This window comes from Callorhinus ursinus, unplaced genomic scaffold (assembly GCF_003265705.2).
Source record: "Callorhinus ursinus isolate GAN/ISIS: 27379988/994484 unplaced genomic scaffold, GSC_fseal_2.0 scaffold9, whole genome shotgun sequence".
NCBI lineage: Eukaryota > Metazoa > Chordata > Mammalia > Carnivora > Otariidae > Callorhinus > Callorhinus ursinus.
Genome location: NW_027397071.1, coordinates 7,170,451 through 7,198,296, shown reverse-complemented (window position 1 = coordinate 7,198,296; position 27,846 = coordinate 7,170,451). Strand labels below are relative to the sequence as shown.

The 27,846-nt window shown below is 43.0% G+C and overlaps 1 protein-coding gene across 3 annotated transcripts in view; it reads left to right on the top strand.

Annotated features, from left to right (window-relative positions):
* The first annotated feature begins 11,798 nt into the window (after window positions 1–11,798).
* CTTNBP2NL (CTTNBP2 N-terminal like) overlaps window positions 11,799–27,846 on the top strand; it is a 52,494-nt gene continuing 36,446 nt past the window's right edge. For all 3 annotated transcript variants that reach the window (XM_025872423.2, XM_025872421.2, XM_073896140.1), the window contains exons 1-2: window positions 11,799–11,932; window positions 24,956–25,079. The gene's annotated coding sequence lies outside the window, so the exon portion shown is untranslated. The remainder of the gene's footprint in view (window positions 11,933–24,955; window positions 25,080–27,846) is intronic.

Genomic DNA, 27,846 nt, shown 5'->3' with positions numbered 1-27,846 from the left:
TTTATTACAAGTACAAGAGTTTTACAAGTACAATAATCAATACAATGTGATATTACAGTAAGGGTAGACATATCCACAAATGGAACTAAGTAGACTCAAAGAATAGCAATAAGCACATAACAAGATATCCGATCATCAAACTGATACAACAGATAATGCAAATTAAAACCAGAATTAGGTACTATCACATACCTACCAGAATGACTGAAATTTTAAAACAGTAATGATATCAAGTAAAGTGAAAATATGGAGCATCTGGAAATCTCATATATTACCGATGAGAGTGTAAAATGGTATAACCACTTTGTAAAGACGTTAGGCAATTTCTCTTAAATATACATTTAATAGGGACACCTGGGTGGCTCAATCATTAAGCGATCCTTCGGCTCAGGTCATGATCCCAAGGTCCTGGGTTCGAGCCCCGCATGGGGCTCCCTGCTCAGCGGGAAGCCTGCTTCTCCTCCCTCTCCCACTCCCCCTGCTTGTGTTCCCTCTCTCCCTGTGTCTCTCTCTGTCAAATAAATAAATACAAAATCTTTAAAATATGTATATACACATTAAATATTTGACCAAGCAATTCCACTCCTAGATATTTACCAAGAAAAACAAAAAACCATATACACAAATTTATACACAAATGTTCATAGAGGCTTCATTCATAATAGTCCTGAACTAGAAATAACCCAAATGTCCATCAACAGGCGAGTGAATAAACAACTTGCATATATTCATTCAGTGAAATTTTACCCAGAAATAAAAAGGATCAAGCAACTGAACCATGCAATGACATTGATGAAGCGAGATAACTAAAGACTATATACTGTGTGATTCCACTGATACGAAATTCTAGACTAAGTAAAACTAACCTATGGGGATAGAAACCAGATCAGTGGTGGCCTGGGGAAGGCAGTGCATGGGAATAACTGGGGAGGGGCATGAGGGAACTTTTACTATGACAGAAATGTCTGTATCTTGACTGGAGTGGAGGTTACACGGGTGTATACATACGTCAAAACTACACCGGAACTGCCCACCGCCTGCTGAGGTGGTAGCATCTGACGGTGGCATCTGTCTGGGAATTGTACACTCAAAATGGGTGTGCTGGTTGTATGTAAACTACACCACAGTAGGTTGTTTTTTAAACAGGAAGTGGGGAAAAAATCTAAATTCATCCCTCCTTCCTGATTCTCTGCCTACATGTCTGGAAAGTCCTTCTTAACCTTCTTTTTTTTTTAAAGATTTTATTTATTTATTTGACAGAGAGAGACACAGCGAGAGAGGGAACACAAGCAGGGGGAGAGGGAGAGGGAGAAGCAGGCTTCCCACCAAGCAAGGAACCCGAGGCGGGGCTCGATCCCAGGACCCTGGGATTATGACCTGAGCCGAAGGCAGACGCTTAATGAGTGAGCCACCCAGGTGCCCCCCTTCTTAACCTTCTTTAGAGACACTTCACTTTGTTTGCCCTTTGAAACATAGGGATTACCTGATGTTACATTCTCGATGTTCCTCTCTTTCATATAACCTGACTTATTTCACTCATTGCTCATGATGTAACCACCACTTATTGAGATTGAGGATCAATCTCAAATCTATCTATCTATCTATCTATCTATCTATCTATCTATATATATATATTAGAGAGAGGGTGTGATGGGGGAGGAACAAAGGGAGAGAGAGAATATTAAGCAGACTCCACACAGAGCGAGGAGCTGACATGGAACTTGATCTCATGATCATGACCTGAGCCAAAATCAAGAGTCTGACACTTAAGCCAGCCAGGTGCCCCTCAAATTTACATTTCTTGCACACTTTTCTTCCAAGCTCCAGACACATATATCCAAAGGCCTGATGAAAAACCTATAACAACTCAACATGTCCAAAACTGAGATCGACTACGGCACATAACCTCAAGCCTGCCTTTTCTACTGCATTCTCCATATAAGTTGATACACTGTGCCTAACACTTATTAAGCACTGTATATATATTTGTTGAATAAACAAAAGATGGAATCACTAGCAGCCAAAAACTTCCTCAAATCTCTTTCCCTCTCCTATATGAATTAAGCACATGACGCACATGTTTTGTCTAGTCCTGCCTCTCTCTCCCTCCCTTTGCTCGTAAGCTAGCTGCGTGACACGGAGCAAATCCTCACCCATCTCAGGGCCTCAGAGACCTAGCACAAAAGACACGGGGTTTGGAATCAGAGAGAAGCAGATTCAAATTCCTGCCTACTACAAATGTATCGTTAGTGTATTATGTTGATTGTCTGAACCCCGCCTTCCTTATCTATGAACTAGAAAGACCAATATCTGTATTCTGAGGTTATTCTGAGAAATAGATGAAGTAGAAGGATACCGTTGCCTGGCACATAGGAGGTACTGCTAAATGTCCGTTCGTCCTCCTGCCCTCGCCTCCTCCCCCTACCACTTCTGCTCCCGTCCCAGAGCCTCCTGCCGTTGGTATTCTGGGCGGGATGCAGCCAGCTGCAGAGGTGCTATTATGCGATGGTGCATCTGTCTGGGAAACCAGAAAAAAGAAAACCGTGTTTAGAAAGTATATTTTTCCCCTCCGCAGGTAAGCAAGAGGAATAACGGAATTCAAATTGGAATGACCATGAGATAAAACTCCTGCCCACCAGGTGTTTATCCCAGTTCATAAAAACAACTACTTTAAGGTGATGAAAAAACACTCCCTGTTGGGGAAGCAAATGGAACCACATGTCTCTGAAACAGTTTGAGAGAAAACAGCGAATTCCACGAGCCGACAGCAGCTGCATGTCAAGGAGGATGGGCACAGGCCGTGCTCACACATACTTCCCACAGACCAGGCTCCAGGGACAGCTGGGCCCCTTGAAATTCCACCACCTAGAAGGAAACCACATGCACCTTCCATCTGTCAAGCCCCCTGCTTCGGGGGCATGTGGGAAGACTCCCTTTTTTTTCCTACACCCACAGCCTAAGAATTCAACTTCATTTCTGTCTCTTCCCTGATGCCCTACAAACTCTGTCCCTTATGACACTGTGTTCCTTTTTCCCTGTTGTCCTCAAAGATAAGCCCACAGGCTTTTAGGGTTGGAAGCATTTGTTGTAATCACTAGAAGAAAATGGGAGGGCCTGGTCGTTCAGTGGGTTAAGCGTCTGCCTTCGGCTCAGGTCACGCTCCCAGGGTCCTGGGACTGAGCCCCGCTGTCAGGCTCCCTGCTCAGCGGGAAGCCTGCTTCTCCCTCTCCCACTCCCCCTGCTGTGTTCCCTCTCTCACTGTCTCTCTCTCTGTCAAATAAATAAATAAAATGTTTTTAAAAAATTATCCTGACACTTGTTGAAACAGTGAGGAAGACTTTATTCAGAAATATTGCAACGAGCGTCACGGCTGTGGCAAGAGAGGAGAAAGATCAGGTTCAACTCCAAATCCAAATGGACAAAAGAGGATTTATAGCCAACAAGCCAAGTGAGGGGTCAGTAGAAGGAAATTTTCTAAGAGGACACATCAAGGGTAGGGGAATTCTTGCTAAACTGACTTAACAGGATTCTTGATGAAGGCAGGCCAAGGACCTTTATGTCAAAGAAGGGGGATGAAGAACTTGATCAGATAGCATGCATGATAGGCGCGCCTGGGTGGCTCAGTTGGTTAAGCGACTGCCTTCAGCTCAGGTCATGATCCTGGAGTCTCAGGATCGAATCCCACATCGGGCTCCCTGCTCAACCACAAGGAGTTAAACTGCTCTGCATAGCAAAGCTAGAGACATTTTGGAGCAGGCCACCACTGCAGCCTCAGGGCCTAGCGCACAGGGACTCAACATATTTTTGTTGAAACTCTGGAGGTGGGGCCCAGTGATCTCTGATTTAACAAGGCTTCCAGATGACTCTGATATACCCTCAAATCTGAAAACCTCCAAGCTTTTTTTAAAACATTTTTAAAAAGATTTTATTTATTTATTTGTCAGAGAGAGAGAGAGTGAACACAAGCAGGGGGAGAAGCAGAGGCAGAGGGAGAAGCAGGCTCCCTGCTGAGCAAGGACCCTGGTGTGGAATTCGAACCCAGGACCCTGGGTTCATCACCTGAGCCAAAGGCAGATGCTTAACCAACTGAGCCACCCAGGCATTCCCAAGAACCTCCAATCCTTAAAAGCTTTTTATAACACTGTCCATATCATCCCCAGACCCCAAATCCTCAATGAAAAGCTGCTACACACAAGAGTCTTTCTTCAGTAGTCCTTTGGACAACAAAGGACAACAAAAGACCAGCCATCCTAGAGTTTCTGACAATGACCAGTAGCAAGGAAAGACCAGGTCAAGAGTTGGGCAAAGTTAGAGAAGCAGGCTGCAGCTCAAATTGACCTGAGAGCCAATATGAGACAACCTCTCAAATGTGGAGTAAACACTCACTATTTGCTTCCCAAACATCCATCCCCATTTTTTCTGCTAATGAGTGAATGAATGAATGAATGAATGAATATATGAATTTTCATTTGAGGTTATAGCTTCTCCCCATGTTTAATCCATAGCTCCAGATAGAGCACATGACCCAGATCCAGCCAATCAAAGCAACTCTTCCCCCTGATCACAGTGATTGGTTCAGGGATGAACAGAAGGTCCAAGCAGAGCCCAGAGAACAGAGTGGGATTTTTCTCCGGCTTCTGGGAAAGAGGGAGGTGAATCTGACTGAATACGAAGCTGGAGCGACTATGTTTATTTACTGCCAGCTGAGGAAGGAAGCATGTCCGAAAACATAACCAACACAGAAGTAGAGTTGAGAGTTACAGAGAGAGAAACCTGGTCCTACTAATGTTTCTGAGAAGCTGGATCAAGCCTTAACTGAAGAGAGTCGAGTCCTGGACTTTTTCAGTGCATGTGCTAATGATGAGTATTTTCGTTTAGGCCAGTTTAGATGGAGTCTTCCGTCCCTTCCATCGGGAGGAATCCCGACTATGATGTAAGACAGTGGGTTGAATGATGTTATTTGGAAAGTGTGGTTACAGAAAGGAGGAGAACTGAGACCAACAAGGTACACAAGCCCACCTCCCCTCAAAACTATGAGCACCCAAAAAGAAAAGGGGACAAGAAATGTACAGATTCCTTCCAACTTGGGTCCCCTGGTCACTCTGTTCAAGGCCAACTAGACCCTGCAGGGGCCCAGCAGGAGCCATGAAGCAGGAAATTCAGGCATAGAAGCTTCTAGCATCAGCCTACTCCCAAGGGCCACTTACCAGGAAATTGCCTAGAAATGACGGTGCAGCCGGAACTGGGTCATTACTTTCCCTACAAATATTTCTCCCTTTTTTGAGCAACAAGGACCCATTCAACCAACTGCATAGTGCCTCAGCTGAAAAAACAGACCAGGGGAAGTGTGTAATTGGCTTTCATCAGATCGAAATCGTAGGGCAGCTCAGCCGAGCCAAAGCTCTGTGGCTTTAGCACAGAAATTACTTTTTGCTTAAGGTCAGGCCATGTATAGGGAAGAAGGGGGAATACAGGGGAAAGAGAAAGAGGACCAGCCTTCTGGTCAGTTTCAACCCTGCTGGCAAGGCTACTCAGCCCAGGAGGGAGGGAGGGCTCAAAACGTTGTGGAAAGAAGGCACCTGGGACCGAGGAGGAACCGGAAGAGAGACAGAAGGGGGTGAGGTTGGAAGAGAGGGAAAGAGTTAACCTTTAATGAACTAAGTCAATTTACCAAAAAAATAAAATAAAAATAAAAAAAAAATAAGTGGCTAACCGAAATCTTTTCCCATCTGTTTGCCTCTGTGAAATTTATATTTGGAAATAACAAACATAACATCAACCAGTTTATCAACTCATCATCTGGTATCTGTCTCTTCATAATAATTTAATAATTGCAGAGATTAAAATGAAAAGGGAAATTTGAGGCTCAAAGGGACATGGAGTATTCTTCCAGAGACCTATGAGTAATCTTTTGTTTGGGAATGAGGGGGTGAGTTAAAAATGACCCCAATCCTTGGGAACTTGCCCGGGTGATTTGGGAACTTTGTGGCTTATCTCATTTACCTCCATGAATTTTTTATCTGGGCTAGACCGCTTGCCATCTGCATTTCTCTTTTGCCCCTCTATGCGCTTTACATCCATCATCCCAGCCCACCTACTTCAGGGGAGCTGGTGGCTACGATGCTCCACAGAGAATGAGGGAGACAGGACTCAGGGTCCTCCGGACGCTCTCCCCATGGCCCTTAACAGAATACTGTAGTGCAATTCCCAGGATGCTGCCCTGTGACACCTTTGCCCAGGAATCCATGGACTTTGGCCCTGGCTTTTTTGCTGCCATCTTATCTCCAGTTTGCAGATCCAGAAAACCACATGGCTTTTGTTTCCTGGTCCTGGGGGAGGGCCACCAAGCAGCCCCAGTAATGGAAAGAACAGTGAGTCACAGAGGTCTGGGCTCCGTCCCACTCCGTCCACCTGCCGGCTCCATGAGGCGGTGGTGCAGGGGAAACTGTGGGATTGGGGTCGGGAGGACCTCGCTCTTTGACCTCAGTCAAGCTTCTCAGCTATCCCCCTTCTTACACTCCCTAAATCTCAGTGACCTCCTGAGTAAAGTGGAGATTACAGTAACTATTTTATATTTTTTAAGATTTTATTTATTTGACAGAGAACACAACGAGAGAGGGAACACAAGCAGGGGGAGTGGGAAAGAGAGAAGCAGACTTCCCACAGAGCAGGGAGCCCGATGCGGGGCTCCATCCCAGGACCCTGGGACCATGACCTGGGCCGAAGGCAGAAGCTTAACAACCAAGCCACCCAGGCGCCCTACAGTAACTGTTTTACAGGTTTGTGGTGAGAATTAAAAGAAATAATGTGCCTGCTGTGAAGTAGGCACTGAACAATTTGATGTTGTTAGCACTATTGTTGTTTTAACCTCTCTGCACTTGCTTTCTTATCTGAAAAACTAGACGTAAGAGTAATCACCTCTTAGGCTGATCACAAGGATTATATATGTAAAGGATTGTATGTGTGGAGATCACAAGGATTATACATGTAGAGATTACAAGGATTACACAGGTAATATAGGTAAAGCACCTTGGCACAGTGCCTGATACCAGGGAGGCACTCAAGGTTACATTTCTTTCCCTTTCCTTCCCAACCTTCCCCTACCCAATCCAGGATAAGAGGGTTGCTGCTCCCTCATGGCCAAGCTGGCTCCAATATTTAGCTAGAAGCCAGAGAATCCGTCCCTGAAGGTGGTCCTTGGAGCCCCTCACCTGTTGCGCGCTCAGCTTACATCCCTAAAAGGAAAAAGCGCCAGGCGAGAAGCCTTCCTGGAGCGCTGGGGAACGGCCCGGAGGAAAGCGGACAGCTGCAGGACGCATCGCTGGGCACTAGGGGGAGCAATAAGCTCGGGAACACAGTGAGGGCCACGCCCCCAAATGTCTCCACTCCGGTGTATACCAGTCGCCCAGTCGGGCCGATCCGAGCAGGAAGAGAACGCTTAAGGATTACTCGGAAAGGCCTTTGTGGAGATAAATGATAGGAGAAAATGCAGGGACCCGTGGAGAGCGCACACCTTACCTTCGGCTTCGGCTTGGTACCGGCCTAGAGAGCTTTCCTCGGCTTCTAAACTTCTACCTCTGGGTCCCCTGGTGGAGGAGCTCCCTGGGGGTCGAGGAAAACCCGAGGTAGGGAAGACTGGCCACTTTTCCCAGTCACTCCAACTTCTACGTCTAGCCCCCAAGCACCTCGGCAAGTCCCAGTCGCTCACAGCTAGAAGGAGTCTGATAGAGCCCCAGATGTTCAACCCTCAGATGTTAGCTGAAGGGCTGGTGAGGAGAGGAGAATGAGCTGGAGCAAGATCTCCCAGGCAGTTTATAATAATCCCTCATAGAGTTTACCAAATACGTTCATGTCCATCATCTGTCTTGGGTAGTCACAACGACCTGGTGTTGTGGGCAGGAACTATTACTCCATTTTACAAATGGGGAAACTGAGGTTCAGGTAAGTGCCCATAACTCTCCTCTTCCCTACTAAATTTCCATGGCCACACACCACCCCCTCCTCTCTTGCTTTCCCTTGTTTTAAAATAGGTTCGAGCTATACTCATAACCCCAGGAAGATTGCTACACAGCTCCAGGTATTCCATAAATCAAATTTTAAAATATTTGTGGCATTCCCCACATTCCTAACCCATCCAGCATGATGGAGAGATGATAGAGCCTAGTAATTAGGAATGTACACTTTGGGGTCCGATCTGAGTAAATATTCGTTGTTCATCCCTCATGAATTACATGACCATGAACTTCTCTGTGCCCCAGCTTCCTCATCTGTAAAATGGGAATATTCCCACCTATCTCCTGGAATTCTTTTATACGTTAAATTAGATGAACTGTAAGGCAATTTCACAGTGTCTGGCATGCAGTAAAGGCTTGAGAAATGTTTCTGGTATATATAATTTATCATATAGTCATAGAACTGAAATGATCTTTAAGAATCAGTTCCTTAGTTTCATGCTATTTACCAACGAACTTAAATGGAGTTAAGTGGGGAATGTTTGCGTGCTGGTTTGAATGGTTTTCCCTCCTTCCCAAAATTCATGTCCACCTGGAACCTCAGAATGTGAACTTGTTTGGAAATAAAGGCCTTTGCAGATGTAATGAGTTAAGACAAGGTCATACTAGACTAGGGTGAGCTCTAAATCCAATATGACTGTTATCCTTATATATCCTTATAAGAAGAGAAGAGGATGGGGGCGCCTGGGTGGCTCAGTCGTTAAGCGTCTGCCTTTGGCTCAGGTCATGATCCCAGGGTCCTGGGATGGAGCCCTGCATCGAGCCCTGCATCGAGCCCTGCATCGAGCCCTGCATCGGGCTCCCTGCTCGGCAGGAAGCCTGCTTCTCCGTCTCCCACTCCCCCTGCTTGTGTTCTCTCTCTTGCTGTGTCTCTCTCTGTCAAATAAATAAATAAATAAATAAATAAATAAATAAAAAAAGAAGAAGAAGAAGAGAAGAGGATGTATGGAGACAAAAGACACCCAGGGAAGAAGGCCATGTGAACACAGGCAGAGCCTGGGCTGATGCGGCTACCAGCCAAGGAAAGCCAAGGATGGTCCGAGCCACCAGAAGCTAGGAGACAAGCAAGGAATGGATCCTCCCTCAGAGCTCCCTCCCCCAAGGAACCAAACTGTCAACACCTGGATTTCAGATTTCTAGGATCCAGACTGCAAGAGAATAAAATTTCTGTTGTTTTAAGCCATCCAGTTTGTGGTAATCTCCAGTAGCCTTGGGAAACTTGTATGGTTTGTGAAGAGAGAGAACTCCAACAGAACTCTAATTTTTTTTTTTTTTTTACTCCTAGTCTAGCCCTTCTAGTCTGCTCCATCATTATCTCCCCAAGCCAGCAAATAAACATTTATGGAACACCTACCTGGGAAGTTTACCTATTTGGAGAAAAATTGACACAAGCTATAATCTTGACCACTTCTTATGAAGGTGTTGCCTGAAACACAGTAGGCATTTAATAAATATTTACTGGCAAGTTGATAAAGTAATAGATATACAAATGTTATACAAACTTAAGATATTATTATGAACCCACTCTCTACCCCTGCGTACACCTTTGTACTAGACTCTAAATTTATTCACACGCTTCATGTATCGAAGAATCACAAAACTTCAGAACTTTCCCACACTGTAGCCTAAAGGTCACCGTGGGCTTTACAAACCCTGCCTGTTCACTACCTCCAGAGGTGATGAGTCAAAAGGAAAGCAATCTGAACACCCTTAGGACTCTGATTCCTACCAGGCAGGGATGATGTCATTCTTGCTAGGTCCTCCCACACTCACTCAGGAATGGGGAGAGGGAGCCAGGGAGTCAGGGGAGCTGCTGGTTGCCATAAAGGAAGTAAACCAGCCTGGGAGTAGAATGGGTGGTGGTGGGTTAACAGCTACAAAGGAAAGGAGGGGAGGGAGGGAGGAGCTGATTCACTAGGACAACTCTTAGGGTGACTCAGAAACTAGCAGAAAATAGCCTGTTCTCCCACATCTGTCTCATTGTCGGGCAATGAGGCACTTCCTCATGGCAAATGCAGAGGCAGGACGACAGGGAGGAGGAGGAAATGAGATTTTTCACATTTGTGGGCCTATTCCAGCACCTCGCACTCTGTGTTTTTAACCATTTCAGACATTTTGTTTCAAGTCAGGTCAGTGTTCACCCAGCACCTACTATGTGCCTGGCCTTCCTCCTGCCTTTCGGATTGTCTGGTCTCCTGAACACAGGGAACGATGTCTTTCAGTTCTGAATTTCCTATGTCATTACTTCAAAAACACTTGGGCTGCTGTTGAGCACCTCAGTACAGTCTTGCTGTCCTTAAATAGGGATGACTCTCTCGGGCCTACGATCAATAGCAGGCTGGCGTGGAGCCTTTTTCTGGCCCTGATGCTGTTTTTGTACTCTTCCAGGTCCATTCTGTGGACCAGTTCTCCTTGTGAGAGTCAATGTGCGGTGAGCAGAATATGGCACAGGTTTAGAGCCTTCCATCCTCATTGGAAGTTCTTTCTTTACCATTTACCAGCTCTGTGACCTTATTGGATTTCTTTTCATTGCTATCTTCTCATCTGTAAAATAGGCAGGATGATGTCTATCTTACAGGTTAGGATAGATTTATCATATAATAGCGATTAAGTAAGATATCATATGAAAGTACCTGCCACAGTGATGTCATATCTTCCTAGATCAATACTATGCCCCTAATCCTCTCTTGCTTAATAATAATTGTTATGATTAGGGATAATGTATTCAAAGCAATACATTATTTACCCATCATAAATTTTTAATTGTATCACAAGTATTTATTATGTTGTATTTAAAATAATGTGGTTATTATTATTTTAACCAGCTAAATCGATCTGGTGAACTGGAGTGCAGTCTATGAAAAAGGAATCCAGAAAACTTAACCTCAGATAGGGATGCAACTAGGGATGCATCCTCTTTCCTCTCTGGGTTATTTGGTCCTGGGAGGGCTTGCTGCTAACAGCAAGATCTGCATTCCTGTGTTCACAAGAAGGGACAGACATTCCTTGCATCCTCTATACTGCCCTTTGTTCCAGCTTCACTGCAAACGCCATTGTCCCACAATAAAATGGGGCCAAGGACACAAAAATATCCCCTCATCGGACACGCATAGCGTGGAAAACCTCAATAGACTAATTTGCAGTTACTCCACTTCCGCCTGGAAGGCAGGTCGGACTGGGTTTTGCTCTCCCTGGTGCTACCCGGTGTCCCCGCGCCAGGGGCTCCAGTGCTAGTGTTTCTCTTCCACATGTCATGGGAAAAGAGAAGGGCGGGGCAGGGCGGGGCGGGGCGGGGGGGTGTCTCCGGATTTATCGTCTTTGCGCTCTTGCTTCTAGCACCACACCCACAAGCTGGTCCAAGAGAAAGAGACAGCAGGAAAGCCACGTTACCAGGTTTTCGACAACGAATTCTAAAGCAGGCACCAAAGGGCATTTCATTTATTAACATTTTGGATAAAATGAAACGTTGATGTACCCAATCAGCCTGGGCACCCAAAGCCCGCCATTCCTAAGCTTCCCAGACCGGGAGGGCAAAGCACGAAACACTCGCCACTGTGCTGCCCAGAAGCCTCCCACAAGGTGGAAAGTTGCAGAAGCGGAGCCGGGAGGGGCCCGATCCCAACCCGGAGCCCGGGCTGGAGGAGGTCGCTTCCTCCAGGAAGTGACGCGAGCTCAATCCCAGCCTGGCTCTCCCCAAACAAAAGGGATCCTGGGGCCCCGGGAGGAGCCTAAGTGACATTGGAGAAGCCCCTCCTCCAGCCGGCGCGGATTGGTGCCGGGGCTGAGGAAGCGAGGTGGCGATTGGCCCTGGTGAATGCCATTGCGCCCGCCTGGCGGTTGAGGGGCGGGGCCTCGGGGGGCTGTGGATGGGAGCGGGTGGCGGAGGCGGCGGAGAGCAGAGCCCGGAGCGCCGGGAAAAGGTAGGAGCCGCCTGGGCTGGGGCTTGGCGGTGGGTGGGGGGCCGGGTTCTCGAGAGAAAAGCAAGGGTAGGACCACCGGTGTCCTCCCACCACCGTCCCAACTGCCACTTGCGCCCATCCCCTGAGGGGGCGGGGCTGTCTCCTCCGCCTCCCGGTATTCCCCGAGGAGGCGGCTCCTCATCCTCCGAGGGTCCTCGCAACTACTTATTGTCCCCCGTCAATCCCAGCTCCGTAAAGGGGCTTCCCTCCTGACACCCCTCGTTTAAGGGCCCCGCTCGCCCAGCGCCTCAACCTTCGGGAGGGCGCACAGGTTCCCATTCTCTAGGCTGCCGCCCCCACCCCCATTTTGTACCCCCGGGAGGCCAGACACCCCTCCCTACACTTGTCCCTGCTCGCTAGAGTGGGACCAGAGCTAGTTTCGCCCATAAGATAAAAATCAGTGTTTTCCAAAAAAGATGGGTGAAGCAGAAATCAAGACCCGACCTAGACAGCCTGCTACACAGAAGAAGCGGCCTTCCCTGACTTCAGTTCTTCCCATCCCCCACTCTCTGATACTCAGGCTTCCTCCTGAAGCCCCTCGGATCCTCTGTTCCCTTGGGCGGGGGAGGGGGGAGGTGGCGGGGGTCCAGAGCTCACCTGCTTCGGGACTGTTTTAGACTCTGGAGGAAGGAGAAATACAAACTCCCCACTCCCCCTTCACCCTTTGTACCTTCCCTCCAATCTCTGCTCCTTGTGGGAGAACCCAACTTCCAAGGGCTTTTTAGGTTTTGAGTTGCGTTTCATTTTTGCTTTCTACCCTATTTCTGCCCTTGGGAACTTGATGAAAAAAACCATCCTTTTATGTTTCACAGATAGGTGGGTGTGTTGGTTATCTGCAGAGTTGGCCTTACGTGGGTAGAATGCAGTGTATATTGTTTGTTAGTGAATAATAGCCTGTTTTCAAATAAAACAGTGTAGATAAGTATATAAAGAGCATTAGATTAGGAATGAATATCTCCCAGTTTAGGGGGGGCTGGTCCGTTGCTCAGGGAGACTGCAGTTAACCTTGAAGGTATAGTTCTGTTGAAACAAAAGGCAGGAAGTGTTTGAAGAAAATTCAGGTTCAGCCATCTAGGTTTATCATTAATCTCATCCTGTGGCCTTTGGTTACTCTGTAGCCCCTTTTTTATGGTGGGTTTTTCCTTCTGGGAGAAATTGAAACACACATGATGTTGTTGATCGGTTTTATAACACGGTATTCACTTCCAAAATTTAGGGGATGAAAAGTAAGAGCGAGTTTTAAATCTCAGAGATAAGGATAAAGAAAAGCAAGATCAACTCCAGCTATTCACAGACCTGTAACCACCGAGAAGTGTCTCTGTATTGTGCTCCTAAAGGCTTTGTCAAGTTGACCTTCATTTCAGCAGGTGCAAAATATTGATGATTTTTGGCCTAATGTTAATGACATTGAATCCCCAGTAATCATCTATTGGTAGGCCTTCCATGTATTAAAATTTGCCATATTTTTTAACATCGTTTCTTTTGCTTTCAATCTGAAGTCCATCTTACTACTGTTATCTGTAGCCAAGCTAACAGCAATGAGATGCAAAGAGTTGAAATCATGGGGCGCCTGGGTGGCTCAGTCGTTAAGCATCTGCCTTCGGCCCAGGTCATGATCCCAGAGTCCTGGGATCGAGCCCCACATCGGGCTCCCTGCTCGCAGGAAGCTTGCTTCTCCCTCTCCCACTCCCCCTGCTTGTGTTCCCTCTCTCTGTCAAACAAATAAATAAAATCTTTAAATTAAAAAAAAAAAAGTTGAAATCATGGTGGGCGGTTATAATGGCTTTTTACCCTCCTGATTAGACTTTCTGAAGGTAGACTTCCAGAAGTTTATTATTTTTGAATAGTAAGCTTCAAAGTTTTCAGAGCCATTCTCAGTGCTCACAGATCTGTTCAGAGATTGTTTCCAGATCTCCAGTAAAAAAGCACAAAGAAAGAACCGTGTGGTAGGTCTCCCCAGCTAACACAAAACTTAACTGTGATAGGAGAGGGTAAGACGTGGGCCCCCGGCAATAGGAGCAGAAAAAAACTAAAAGCAGAACAGGAAATCCCAAAAAGATATATCTTATTACATGAGCAGAGAACAGAAAATAAACTGAGGTAACAGACTAAGGAAACCAAAGCAGTGTTCATTGCCAGAGCCTTAATGAGCAGAGAGGAAAAAGCAAATCATGCTCTTTGATTATTTGGCACAATAAGCAAGACCTGTCTGGTACATGTCTGGGTCTTGGAAATCTTTCCTCTGACTTTTTCGACAACTGTTTGGTCATATTAGATGAGGAAAAGCATTGTATGCAGAGGATTTTTATGTATATGTCTAACCTATGTCACTCAATTATAAATTCATTGAGAGCAGGTAGTAGTAATTTTTTTTTAATCATTGTGCCTTTCCCAGTGCCTGGGACAAGGGTTTGTTAAACTCAGTTTGAAGCTGTCACCTTAGGGTAGACTAGAAAGATAAATTGTTGATAGGATATGGCACAACTTAGTATAAACAGTCCATTTCTTTTTGTCTTGATTTAACTTTATTTTCCCTACCTGATGTCTTAGGAAACTCCCGTATCTTAAGTGACTCTAAAATACTGAATTTCCTGTAAGAAAATAGCTGATGTTTATATATATATAGTTTTGTAATGAAATTTAAAAGCCGACTTATTAATGTAATCATTGCTAGTCTTTTTAGGATTTTATTTTTCTGAGAATCTGACCTGAGTGGAAGGAAGTGAATTTAGGAGTACACACTAGGAACTGATTGCTTATTTTTAAGAATGGTTTCCAAGTGTTTGATTTTGACAAGTTCCTGATCTACTTGGGGATTTTTTTCAAGTGAATTTTTAGACGATTTTGTGCTTTTCTGAACTAGCACTAAATACACGAACAGGGGACACAAATAGTATTGGGTCCCTGAATGGAATCATGCGGACCGATTATGGTGGGCTCAGTGCACTCGGTCTATAATGGATTTGTGTCTTGGCAGAATCAGGTTTGCAATGCTACCAGTTAATTTGCAGAACAGGACTGGAATTCTTGGCTTTTCTGAGTGTAGGAGAACCATGTTTCAAGGGGTTGCCATTGAACTGGCATTTGGTGGCATGATATGAGAAGCAGAGATTTATTTCTAGAGGAAATCTGTCCAATCTGTGGTGGTTGACCCCAGGAATGGCTTGTCAGCCTGTTCTGAAGGCCATTTTTTTATTTCCTCCATGTTTCTGCTAATAACTAAAAATCACATCTCCTAAGTTTCAGTTCAAAGCATTTCAATGAGAAAACAGCTTCTTTATTGTGAGGCTATAGAGCGTGGGAATTGACAGCAGAGACTCTAAAGGCAAACCTGGGTTCAAATCCCAGCTCTGCTGCTCTTTTACTTTGTGACCCAGGCAAGGGCAGTTTTCTGTCTCACCATATCCCATTTTCCTCAGGTGTGTCATAGAAGTAATTCTGAGAGTGGTTTTTTTTTATGGTTTATATGAACTAATGTATACATAAATCACAGAGCAAGATCCCTGGCATGTAGGAAGCACACAATATTGGTAGGTATTTTTGCCGTCCTTATTAGCACTTTGCATGTGAGTTACAGAATATTAAATATTCTTTTACTCCTTTAGCGTTTTAACAAAGGTGAAGGAACAGTATATGATTTTTGTTGTCATCTGATTGCTTTTAAATATTTCAATATATAGCTAAGATTCCTAAGTTGAGGAAACAAATCTTCTATCTGTCATGATCTCAGACATCTGATATAAGGATTTTTAGGAGAGTATGTGTGTCTGCCTCATAGAGTGTGTGTTTTGTAATTTTGTCATGCAAATTATCTTTCTTGAATTTTTTGGCCTGAGAAAAGGAAAGGCAAGGGATTCAGCCATCTGGTGTCTTCTCTGACTTGTCAGTTGCTACACTCCAAACTCTACCATCTTAAGTACCTCCATCCTCAGTGTCCTATAAATGGTTTTGTAGACACTGGGATGACAGTACAGGGTTGCACCTCAGCATCCTAGATTTAAGGATTTTCAGTGGTAATTTTGATCAAAAGTGGTTTTTGCCTTTTGAAGACAACTCCCCCAACTGCCCCCAAAGTAAGGAGTGATGATGGCAACAGGTGAGAAGAAACAGTAGACGGGAGTTAAGAGTGGAGGTGGAGGAGTCAAGGACAGGGGTGTGTGTGTGTTGAGGAAAACAGGACTGCAAGCAGGCATTGAAGTAAAGAATGCAGTAATATGGTTCCTCCCTGCCAAGTATTTCCAAATTCTGTATTTCAGGTCCAAAGCCAGAATTTCTGATCTAAATGTATCCTCTGCTGCTAAATGAAGCCTTTCTGACTTGTGGAGCCACAAAGAATGTTATCCTTAATTGTTACTGAGTTCAGTAGAAACTAGAAAAGAAAATAGGAGAGCACAGGATGATGGGGTTTACAGACCAAAAAAACTTCTGACCTTGAGCCTTGAGAGCATCTGCTTGGGTCCTTTGTACACAGCTGCTAGGGAGGGCGAGGCTGAAGAGTGCTGTGGGTTTGCCATCCTAGACTGGGGAGAGCCAGGGAAGAAGTAGAGCAGGGAGAAGCAAGCCAGGATGAATTATTTTAACAGGAGATAAGAACTGTAAGTTACAAAGGAGAAAAGAACAAAGGGTAAGTAACAAGTAAGTTACAGGAAAAAGAGAGAAGCACTAACTTTGCTTTGGGGAGGTGCGGGGGAAGGGGTGCCCCATCTCTCAGTTTCTGCTAACCAGTCCTTTCTGTTGCAGCAGGTGGTACAGGAGTAAGGACAGAACCAATCTGATTCTTAAGTGATTTAATAGTGGAGGATACAAAAATGATCAGGTCTAGTCCCATGTATCAGCTCCTTCCCATTGCCTCTTGTTCTTAAATTGAAGGCACAGAAGAAATTTTCTTAAGGGGCTCTACCCCTGAAGACTTCTCCACTTCTAAACCTTTAGCCTCCCCACACTGACTGACTCTTAACACATTCGTTCCTCTTGGGAGTCTGATGACTTCTCATTCAGCATGTCTCATATCAGTGACCATTTTCCCCTTAAAACCAGTTCCTTTTCTAACATCCCTGTTTCTGTTAATGGTGTCACCATTCTAGTCAGTCAGTCTAAAAGTTCAGCCCATCTGGGACTATTTCCCCTCCTGCCTTGTGGAACGAAACCAGTACCAAGTTACTGTAAATTCTGCACGAAATATCCTGAATCCGTCATTTCTCTTCCATCCTGACTGCTGCCATCCTAGTTCACACATTTTCGCCTCATGCCTACATTGTTGAAGTTTTCTCCTAACTACTCTTTCTGCCTCCAATTTCTCATCAGTCACAGCAGCTCTTTCCTTTCCTAAAACTATGCTTTTGTTGTGAAATTCACCTGGTTAAAAATGTTTAGTGGCTTCTTATTTCCTAAAAGATAAAGCCCAGTCTTATTGGCCATAATCCAAGGTTTTACACTGTACATTTCCTTCCAACCAGCATTTTTTAGATTCCCCCTTTGAACCACACTGCTAGGTACTAAGTTTAATCAAGTTGAGTTTGTATAGGAGAGCAAAGTCTTAGAAGACAGATTTGTAAACAGAAGAACTGAGACAACAGAAGGTGATAACTGCTCCTGGGTTATGAATATAGATACATATCCACTATGCATTTACCATAATGTAAAAAATAGCCATGCTGTGTTTAGAAAATCCATTTCTCAGGCATTAAGTTAAGATTGTGACTTGATTGAAAGCTGTAAAAATTTGTGGAAGCAAAGGCATGCTTTTCACCTGTGTCCTAAATCACAAAAATCTAGTGTAGGCAGAAGGATGTCCTTTTCTTAACCCAAGTATGGAGATAACCATTGGCCTGAACAAACGCTGTGCATATCCCTGAGCCGACTTTCCCAGAAACTGGCCCGGCCATCTCCTTCCTGGAGCAGATCAACCCGTCAAGTCAGAAGGAGTAAACTTGTTTTGATTTCTAAATTAGACACATGAATGGTAGAAACTGGCAGCTCATCACCAGAAAAGGGAAACTTTATTATCCTTGCTGATGAAACCACATATGTGCTCCAGGGATGAGAACTAACCAGTCACTCATTTTAACTGGTCGATATCCTGTTAGAGTAGGTGGTGTGAGCCCATTTTATAGATGAAGAACTGAAAACTGAGAGGTTAAGTGGATCAAGGAATGATGAAGTAGCAGAGCCAGGATGCAAACCTAGGCCTGTCCTACTCCAAAGCCCACACAGCTTTTCACTGCAACACACCGCCTTGGGGCGCCTGGGTGGCTCACTTGGTTAAGCGACTGCCTTCGGCTCAGGTCATGATCCTGGAGTCCCGGGATCGAGTCCCGCATTGGGCTCCCTGCTCAGAGGGGAGTCTGCTTCTCCTTCTGACCCTCTTCCCTCTCGTGCTCTCTGTCTCTCATTCTCTCTCTCAAATAAATAAATAAAATCTTTAAAAAAAAATAGAAGATGAATATCAGGTAATCATAATAAGTTCTATAGGGAAAAAATAAATAAAATCTTTAAAAAAAAAAACAACCACCTCTCAGAAGAATTACTGTCCCCAAAGAACCTCAGAGCAAAAACAGTTACAAGGTCCGTTGTTGGTAATTTCCACTGATAGCAGATTGTTAAACTTTTTTTTTAAATCCGTGATCTGATTTAGAAGACAAAATTTAAGGGGCGCCTGGGTGGCTCAGTCAGTTAAGCATCCAACTCTTGATTTCAGCTCAAGTCATGGTCTCAGGGTCCTGAGATCTAGCCCCGAGTTGGGCCCCGCGTTAATTCTCTCTCTCCCTCTCCCTGCCCCCCCGCTTCCCCTCCCCCCCACCCCACTTGTGTGCAGGCATGCACTCAAAAAAAAAAGATTTTTCATTTAAAAAGAAAGGAAGATAAAATTTAAAAGGTAAAACACTATCAGTTATAATATTTGTTGTGGAATTTTTGTGGTTCTGGGAGAGTCCGGTTATGGGCATAGCTACAACGCAGATACTTTGTTTTATGGCTCATCCTTGTACTGTATGGTCTGTTTCTTACCAGTTTGGAATCCTGATGGAGTCAATGACTTCCTTCTACATTGACATTTGAAGGGTTTTTGTATTTCAGGCTGCTCCTAGAATTGTGGCCCATGAATCATTTCACTGGAAAGAAAATCAATCTATATGTTATTTTTTCTTTGTTGCAGTATTTTACAACTCATGGTGGCATTATTTCAGAAAAACAAAAGTTTAGGGGAATGATAGACACATAGATGATACATATGTCAGTGAAATCTTGTTATAATTTCATTTAAGCTAAATAAAGTCAGCTGACAAATATACTTAGTGGTCCATACTTTGATACTTTTCTGATGTTAAAAGACATTTTTTAATGAAAAATATTACCATAAAATCTATTATTCATTTTCATTAACATACATTCCAGTAGCTTAACTAATGTAGTTCTTCTGGTTTGGTCTTGTCTCAGATGAGAATACTTGAAAGGGTGTAAACAGATATCCAGGTAGACAGACCTGTTTTTAATAGCGTTGTGCTAAATGTCCTCATTTTGGGAGAGAGATGTTTAAATGTTTGTTTATGGGCATGAGGCCACTTCTTCTTTTCCTCAATACACATATAAATCTTATTGGCAACAATGAGAGAAACAGAGGTATACACATATACTTAGTGAGAGAAAGAGGTGGGTATTCACACACAGAAAGAGATACACCAGAGATGCATGAGTCTTAAAACAGAGCTAAACGAGGGGCGCCTGGGTGGCTCAGTCGTTAAGCATCTGCCTTCAGCTCAGGTCATGATCCCAGGGTTCTGGGATCAAGCCCCGCATCGGGCTCCCTGCGAAGTGGGAAGCCTGCTTCTCCCTCTCCCACTCCCCCTGCTTGTGTTCCCTCTCTCACTGTCTCTCTTTCTCTCTCTCTCTCTGTCAAATAAATAAGTAAAATCTTAAAAAAAAAAAACAAAAAACAGAGCTAAACAAAACAAAAATCTAATATCCATCATGGTGTCCCAGAAAGTGGATTACACTGGATTTAGATCTTCAAAAGATCCCTAAGTGTTAGACCTCGTTTTGCTGTTTAACTGTAATCTTCAGGAATTCACTGAACAATCCGGGCCTCAGTTTTTATCTGTAAAATGAAGAGTGCTGAATTAGATTATTTCTGAGGTCCCTTCCAGATTTGTGGATCACGTTTTAGCTGAGGTTTTTCTACCATGCAACTCCTAAAGCTGGTAAAATGAGAAAATCAGATGTGAATAGTAGTTACCAGGTAGTAGGAGTTGTTAAGGAAGCCGCTGGAATCAAATTACTTAGGTTCCTGGGATGCCTGGGTGACTCAGTCAGTTAAGTGGCTGCCTTCGGCTCAGGACATGATCCTTGGGTCCTGGGATGGAGTCCCGCATCAGGCTCCCTGCTCAGCGGGGAGCCTGCTTCTCCCTCCGCCTGCCGCTCCCCCTGCTTGTGCTCTCTCTCTCTCTCTGACAAATAAATAAATAAAATCTTTTAAAAAAATTACATAGGTTCAAATTCCATTTCTGCCACATACTAGATCGGAGACTTTGAGCAAGTTATTTGGCCTCGGTGCCTCACTTTTCCAGTCTGTAAGATGGGGATGTGATGGTAGTTATAACATCTGTCATCTAAAGTTGTTGTGGGGATTGAATTAATTCATGGCAAGTACTTGGAACACTGTCTGGAACACATTAATGTTCATCTTTTTCGTTTTGTTTTTATTTAGCTCAATAAATGTTTATCTTTTTTGTTATTACTATTCCTGCTTGAATTCTTCTTGGAAAACTGCTATAAAACTCTGAGGTGGTGGTGATTAACATTGATAGGCTCAATTATATCATTATTCATTTCTGTACTAAGCATAAATCCAGAAAATCTGGCATCCTAGAATCTGCTGTGAAAAGAGTATGTTTGAATAGAGTACTGAAAGTATTTTTAATGTCAACCTTAATTAGCTTCATTACAGAACTGGTTTCTTGAGGCCTACTTCAAAGTCTATATTGACTATTGGATATACAAGCATCTTGATCCCTTAGCACTGTTGCAATTTCTTTCTCAGTGCATTATTTGTATTACATTTCAGGATCCTGAAATTTATAATCTCCAAAACTGTTTTGAAACCATTCTGTTTTATATAATACTATATCATGTGGCTCGAAAAAACAAACTGATAGCAATAAGACAAAGCAAGGCATTCTGAGAAATGTTACAGAACTCTCCTAGTTGCTCTAAGAGTCTTTAAAGTAATAAATGGTTAACATGTTGTATTAGTTTGCTAGGGCTGCCATAACAGGGTACCATAGACCAGGTGGCTTAAACAACAGAAATTTATTTTCTTACAATCCTGGAGGCTAGAAATTGGAAATCAGCATGTCAGCAGGATTGGTTCTTCTGAGGCCTCTCTTTGGCTCGTAGATGACCATCCTTCCCCTGTGTCTTCACATGGTCTTTCCCTGTCCCGTGTTTGTGTCCAAGTTTCTGCCTCTTACAAGGATGCCAGCCATATTAGATTAGCCCCCTCCCCCATAACTGCATTTTAACTTAATTCTCTTTTTAAAGACCGTGTCTCCAAATGTATTACATTCTGAGGTGCTGGGGATCAAGACTTCAATATATGAATGGGGGCAGGGACCCAATTTAGCCCAAACACTTTTTTTTTCCCTGAGAGAGAGACAGAGCAGGGGATGGGGGCAGAGGGAGAGGGAGAATCTTTTTTTTTTTTTTTAAAGATTTTATTTATTTATTTGACAGAGAGAGACACAGTGAGAGAAGGAACACAAGCAGGGAGAGTGGGAGAGGGAGAAGCAGGCTTCCCGCCGAGCAAGGAGCCCGATGTGGGGCTCGATCCCAGGACCCTGGGATCATGACCTGAGCCGAAGGCAGACGCTTAACGACTGAGCCACCCAGGCGCCCCAGGAGAGGGAGAATCTTAAGCAGGCTCCACACTCAGCGTGGAGCCAATCCTGGGTTCAGTTGCACGACCCTGAGATCACGACCTGCGCGGAAATCAAGAGTCAGAGCTTAACTGACTGAGCCACCCAGGCGTCCCCTAGCCCAAGGATCCAAATAGTCCAGTAATACCTTTTATCTTCAATGGAAAGATTGATTTGACACTTGTAGTAAAGCTTATATTGCTTAGTATTGTAGAATTCAATAAAATATTTGTTTTTATATCTTGGTTTTAGAACCTTTGTAAATAATAATAGCAAAAACAGCTCTCTTTAGTAAATGTACAAAAGATGATCTGCTTTCTTGGTCAGAAAATTATTTTCTGATAGTATTTTGACATGTTTTTCTTCCCTAGCCTAATTCTGAAATGCCAAAAGTGGAATGAGAAGTACAATTTGGAATGTTGTCATTCTCTTACCCCTAAATGCATAAATAACCCTTCTGAAAAACTAGAAGTGCCAGAGGGTGGGGAAACTTAAATCTTTTTGAGATAGTCAAGGTATGTCAACGCCTTCCACCCCCAGATAGTAGGTTGCTTTGGATACATTTTTAAAAATAGCAGTGCATTTTTGTCTGTATTTAGATTTAGTATTTATAAATGTGACATGTTTATTTTTTAAGTTTCATATATTCTGGGTTTTTAAGGAAGTACATTATCTAGTAGAAAGCTGTCAAAAACACCCATTTTGTATGTCAGTGTTGACTCTGAATTTTAAGAATTAATCGGCCTCCTATATGTTGGCTTGGCTGATATGTATGTGAAAATCCTTACATAATTGGAGCAAATTTGCTTTCTATCTTATTACTAACACTAAAACTTACTAAATGGCCTGAATCCCAGTCAATTGCGGCCCAAGTATAAGTTTTTTAAATTTGATGTCTCAGTATATATTAAAGAAGTGACTTTTAGCAGTTTGCAAGCGTGATTTTCTGGGCAAACAACTGGTTTGTTTTTTTACTAGCCAAGGTGACTTAAAAAAAAAAAAAACAACAGATCTTGTAGATTTTTTAAAGTGTTTCTATGTCCAAATTATCTAAGACTCATCCAAAAATGTGCTTTCCCTCTTTCATGGCCCATACTATCCACCATTTAGAAATCAAGCCTACAGTTCCACATAAAGACATGCACACACCCAGATACTAGATAGACAAACATCGTACTTGTGCTCCACCCTGCCCTGCCCTCCTGCTTACAGAGCTATAGAAACTGTTTGGGGTGTTTCTTTTTCTGCCAACCAGTCTCTCTGTGGTAAAAAAGGCAACAACGCCTGCTATCCTGTAGAATTAATTCAGAGTTCCAGAGCAAAAGCTGGGACTTCCTCAAGAACAAAAAGGAACAACCAAAACCAGAACGAATGGAGCTTGGGTCTTATCCAGAGAAGGGAAAAGGTCAGAAAAAATGAACAGAACCCAAGCCACAGCAACATACCTTCATGGCAAAATCAACACTGACATTTAGGAGGCTCAGGGAGGAGTGAGGGTGCCCTTCTTGACAGCCTCAACGCTTGTGACTGTTGGCACCTAAAAGTTTGTATAGAAGACTCACACACTCCTGACTGCTGGCCCCAACTTGATGGAAAGTAGCATGCGAATAGACCAAATGGTGCGCTAGGCAAACTGATGTTTAAAATCATTTATTGATAACCTAAAAATAAGTTTCATACATATCCCATAAATAGGCTTATTTTTTCCAGGGTTTTAAAATATGTATAATTTATCTGTTTTCTTATATGTATTTATTTTTTAATTGAGAAAACTATAAAGCTTAATATAGCTGCAGTTTGCTATACCACAGTGTATGATAATGTATCCAGACAACTGGTCTACGAGTGGTTTTTATTTCAAATTCATAGACTGTGGCATGCCTTGAACAGACATATCTGCCCCTAAACTCTAAGGAAAGTTGCGTCTTGGAGACATTCAAATGGAAGGAATGAGCTGAGCATCTGGTTGAAATGATCTTGTCTTTCAGAGTTACTTAATGGATGATGACAGTGACAAGTAACAGCTCATTTAGAAAGCAAGTAGAGAATGAGTCTGTAGACTACGATACAGCATGCCAAAAATCTGGCAGTCATATTTCTGACAATTAATATGGAATCAACAACAGCCTTTTGCCGAGTATCTTGGGCCACATCATTTATATATTAGGCAAAAATGGGAGTCAAGTTTAAGAGTTGTTGCCTTAAAGTACAAAAGTTATGTTTCCTCACATAAAATTTAAAGCCTATCATTTTTTTAAAAGTTTGCTGGGTCTTAGGGGCGCCTGGGTGGCTCAGTCGTTAAGCGTCTGCTTTCGGGTCAGGTCGTGATCCCAGGGTCCTGGGATCGAGCCCCACATCGGGCTCCCTGCTCAGCGGGAGGCCCGCTTCTCCCTCTCCCACTCCCCCTGCTTGTATTCCCTCTCTCACTGTCCCTCTCTGTCAAATAAATAAAATCTTAAAAAAAAAAAAGTTTGCTGGGTCTGATATACTATTAGGAAAACAGAAACACAGAATTTGCATATAATTCAACACTTAATATATTTGGGAAAAGGTAGGAGCTGGGATGAGTAATTAGCCTTACAGACAAAGTCCAGGTGGTGACAGGTTGATTTGTTTGTTCATTAACTGGTAGGAGGTGAGGGGGTAAGCGCGTACCTTACAAAATTTAGCAGTTTGAAAGTTCGTTTGTAACTATGTTATTTTCCCATCTGAGTGTATCGTGGGTCAGTCATGGTGCTTTAAGCAAATAGGCTTTTGTCAATTCAGGGAGACAAAGTCATTTCTCTTCCAGGACTCTCATAAGTTAGTCCTTGAAATGGCAGTGGACATCTTAAAGTAAAAATGATTTTGAAAGCCCTCACCTTCCCTAACCGTAATTGCAAAAGGGAAGTCAGATGCATGGTACTTTTGCTATATTGCTCAGCTTCAACTTGAAGAAGTAGCTGTTTTCTTTCTTGTCTGTGTCAACCCACACCTGTCAGGCCTTATCAGCTGGAATGACAGTTGACATTCATGGGATTTATCAAATTGTTTATAGTATGGTCACATAGACAATAAATTTCCTATTATTTTGCAGCATTGGACACTTTCCCACCATGCTGATGGCATTTTAAATATATTTGTCAGTTTTCCCAAATTTTAACTGAAGAAGACCTTAAGAATCTATACTCAAGGACGAAAGTGTGACTGCCAATTATCAGGTCAGTATCACCCCCACCCCCACCCCCACCCCCACTCTCAGGAATATTGCTATCACCTAAAACATACTGCGGTTTTATGGTCTTTCATTTATATTAAATTTATTGCAATATCTTGTGTATTGAGATTGGATTCAAATATAAAGAACAGCAAAGAACTGCTAAATTTTAGTATTTCTAAAGAAAGGTTATGGGAATATGTGAAAACAGACATATTGGTTTTTCAGTTACACAGCTGTGACCCTTTTTTTCCTCCTCTGTCATGTTTGTATTGTATTCACTTCATGTAGACACTCAGCTGGATGAGTGGGTACATATTAGCAGAATGTTCCAGATATTAAAATTTGTGTGCAGAAGCGATCTACAAATGTAGATCACAAGACTATAGTGCTTTATGCCATTGACATAGAATGGAATTTTTTCTTGCCTAGGCTGGACTCCTTTATAATTAAAGTGACTCTGAAGATTGTTTCAATTTTTCTCTTTTATGAGGATGTGTATTAATCACAACAGATCCAAGATTTTGATTTAGGTACAGTCTGTTTTTAGTTCACTGTATATTTACTTTATTCTTATTTCATTGGATTCTCTAACAATTCTTTTTTTTTTTAAGATTTTATTTATTTATTTGACAGAGAGAGACACAGCGAGAGCAGGAACACAAGCAGGGGGAGTGGGAGAGGGAGAAGCAGGCTTCCCGCTGAGCAGGGAGCCCGATGCAGGGCTCAGTCCCAGGACCCCGGGATCATGACCTGAGCCGAAGGCAGACGCTTAACGACTGAGCCACCCAGGCGCCCCTCTAACAATTAATTCTTGGTTTTTACCCATGAAAGCTTAGAATGGAAAAAAGAAGGACTTTGGAGATTGACTAGTCTGTCTGATTTTACCTGTGAGGAAACTCAGTGTCAGAGCACCTGGGTAACTTTTTTCCCCAAGGCCATAGAGCTGCTTAGTGGCAGATCTCAGATTTAAATTCTGCACTCCTTACTCCCAGTCTGTTATGCTTTTCCTCACATGGCACTGCTTCCTTCAGCCCCAGTTTTAAGATCTCTAAATAAGAGTACTGAAAGACTACAAAGATATTGAAAGAAAAAAAGAAGAATACGTGTGAACACTACCATTATTACTTTGGTGCTTCTGCATCCAGTTCATTTACTCAGTGTAGTTGGTATTTGCAGAGTACCTTTACGACTGCTCATTATTCTGCTTAACATCGTGGGAGGGAAGGGGATGGGCATAAAATGATAGGATTTTTCCTCTGCTTTTTAATTTCTGTGAGATTAAACCATGAAACCATCAGGAAGAAGGGGAAGGGTTTCATCTAAGAAATCAGTGTGACTCAACTGGTGGCTTAAATTCCTCACCATTCTTCACTCCAGGATGCTATCACCCTCTTCATTTATGTTTCCCAACCACAAAAGGGCAGCTTGAAGGTATTTCTGAGGTCAGATCTTGGCTGTCCCCAATTTTGATAATGCCTTTCTTAGAATTCTTGTGGAAAGTGAGAGAGGATAGTAGTTATTAATAATTAAACCATTGTTTAGCTTGTATCAGGAACTTGGCAAGATGTTTTACATTTATTAACCCAATCTTCACAGCAACCCTATGAGTTAGATATTATCATCCCCCTTTTACAGATAAGAAAACAGAGAATCAGAAAACTTGCCCTGAATCATGCAACTAAGACGATGCAGACCTGGCATCTATCTGACTGCAAAGCCACACGCTCTTTCCAACATACCATCTTAAATTAAGTGTGTGGCTTTATTAGGTTTGTGGGGTTTTGTTTTTGTTTTGTTTTTTTTTTAGTTATTTTTAAAATACCTGTTGTGAGAGGTCTGTAATCCAGAAGTGAGCATCACTTACCAGCTGCTAAAACTCGGTAGTTAGAAAGTTAGCAGTTACAGCTGAAGTTAGATGGAACATATTTTGCCATATGGCAAAAGATTCATACAGCATGTCTTGGAACACAGTCTAACAACAGTGAAGTATGCCTTTTCTACATGCTCTCCCTCACTTAGAGGCAGTAGCTCTGGAAGGAATCAATGACTCTTTTGTGTGCCTCCTAAAATTTAATGTGCTCATAAGAGTTGGGAATTACTGGAGGGTGTGTGAACTCGTCATGTTGTAATTCACTTTAAAGGAAACTGTATGAGAGTGACAATTTGGAAGTAAAAAGGGGGAGAAGGAAAGTAGTATTTGCTTAGTCTCGGAAGTTATAAAATGTATCTTACCATAACCCTGGTCAGAAGACCCTTGGAAAATTGTGTAGCAGTCTAACTTCTGTCTCTGTGTGGTTTTTGAGAAATTAATCTTGTGGAAAGGACTGAGTTTGTGCTATGCAGTTTGCCATTTAACATATTTCAAAAGATGTAAGACTTCTCAGAAACGTGAACTTGCTGAGTCAGATAAATTCAGTGTGTAGTAGTCTGTCTAATTAAGATTTTTAATAAGGACAGTATATTTTAAGAAATTATTTAAAAGTATATTTGTATGATGGTTGCATTGAAGTCTTATTTTACTATATGAAATATAAATACCATGATAGGTGTTTTTCCTTTTAAACTGTTTCACAGAGAACACTTATCATGTGAAAGTAGATAGTTTAAAAGAAAAATGTCTCCCATACTGCCACCGGACATTGTCCTTGCCCAAATTTCGTTTCAGCCAACTTTGGAGGGATGCCAGAATGTTTTATATACACTTTAGGAATTTGGTTCTCTAAAACTGGGAAATCTTTTCATGATCTCACGATTTTCTGGTGAAATAG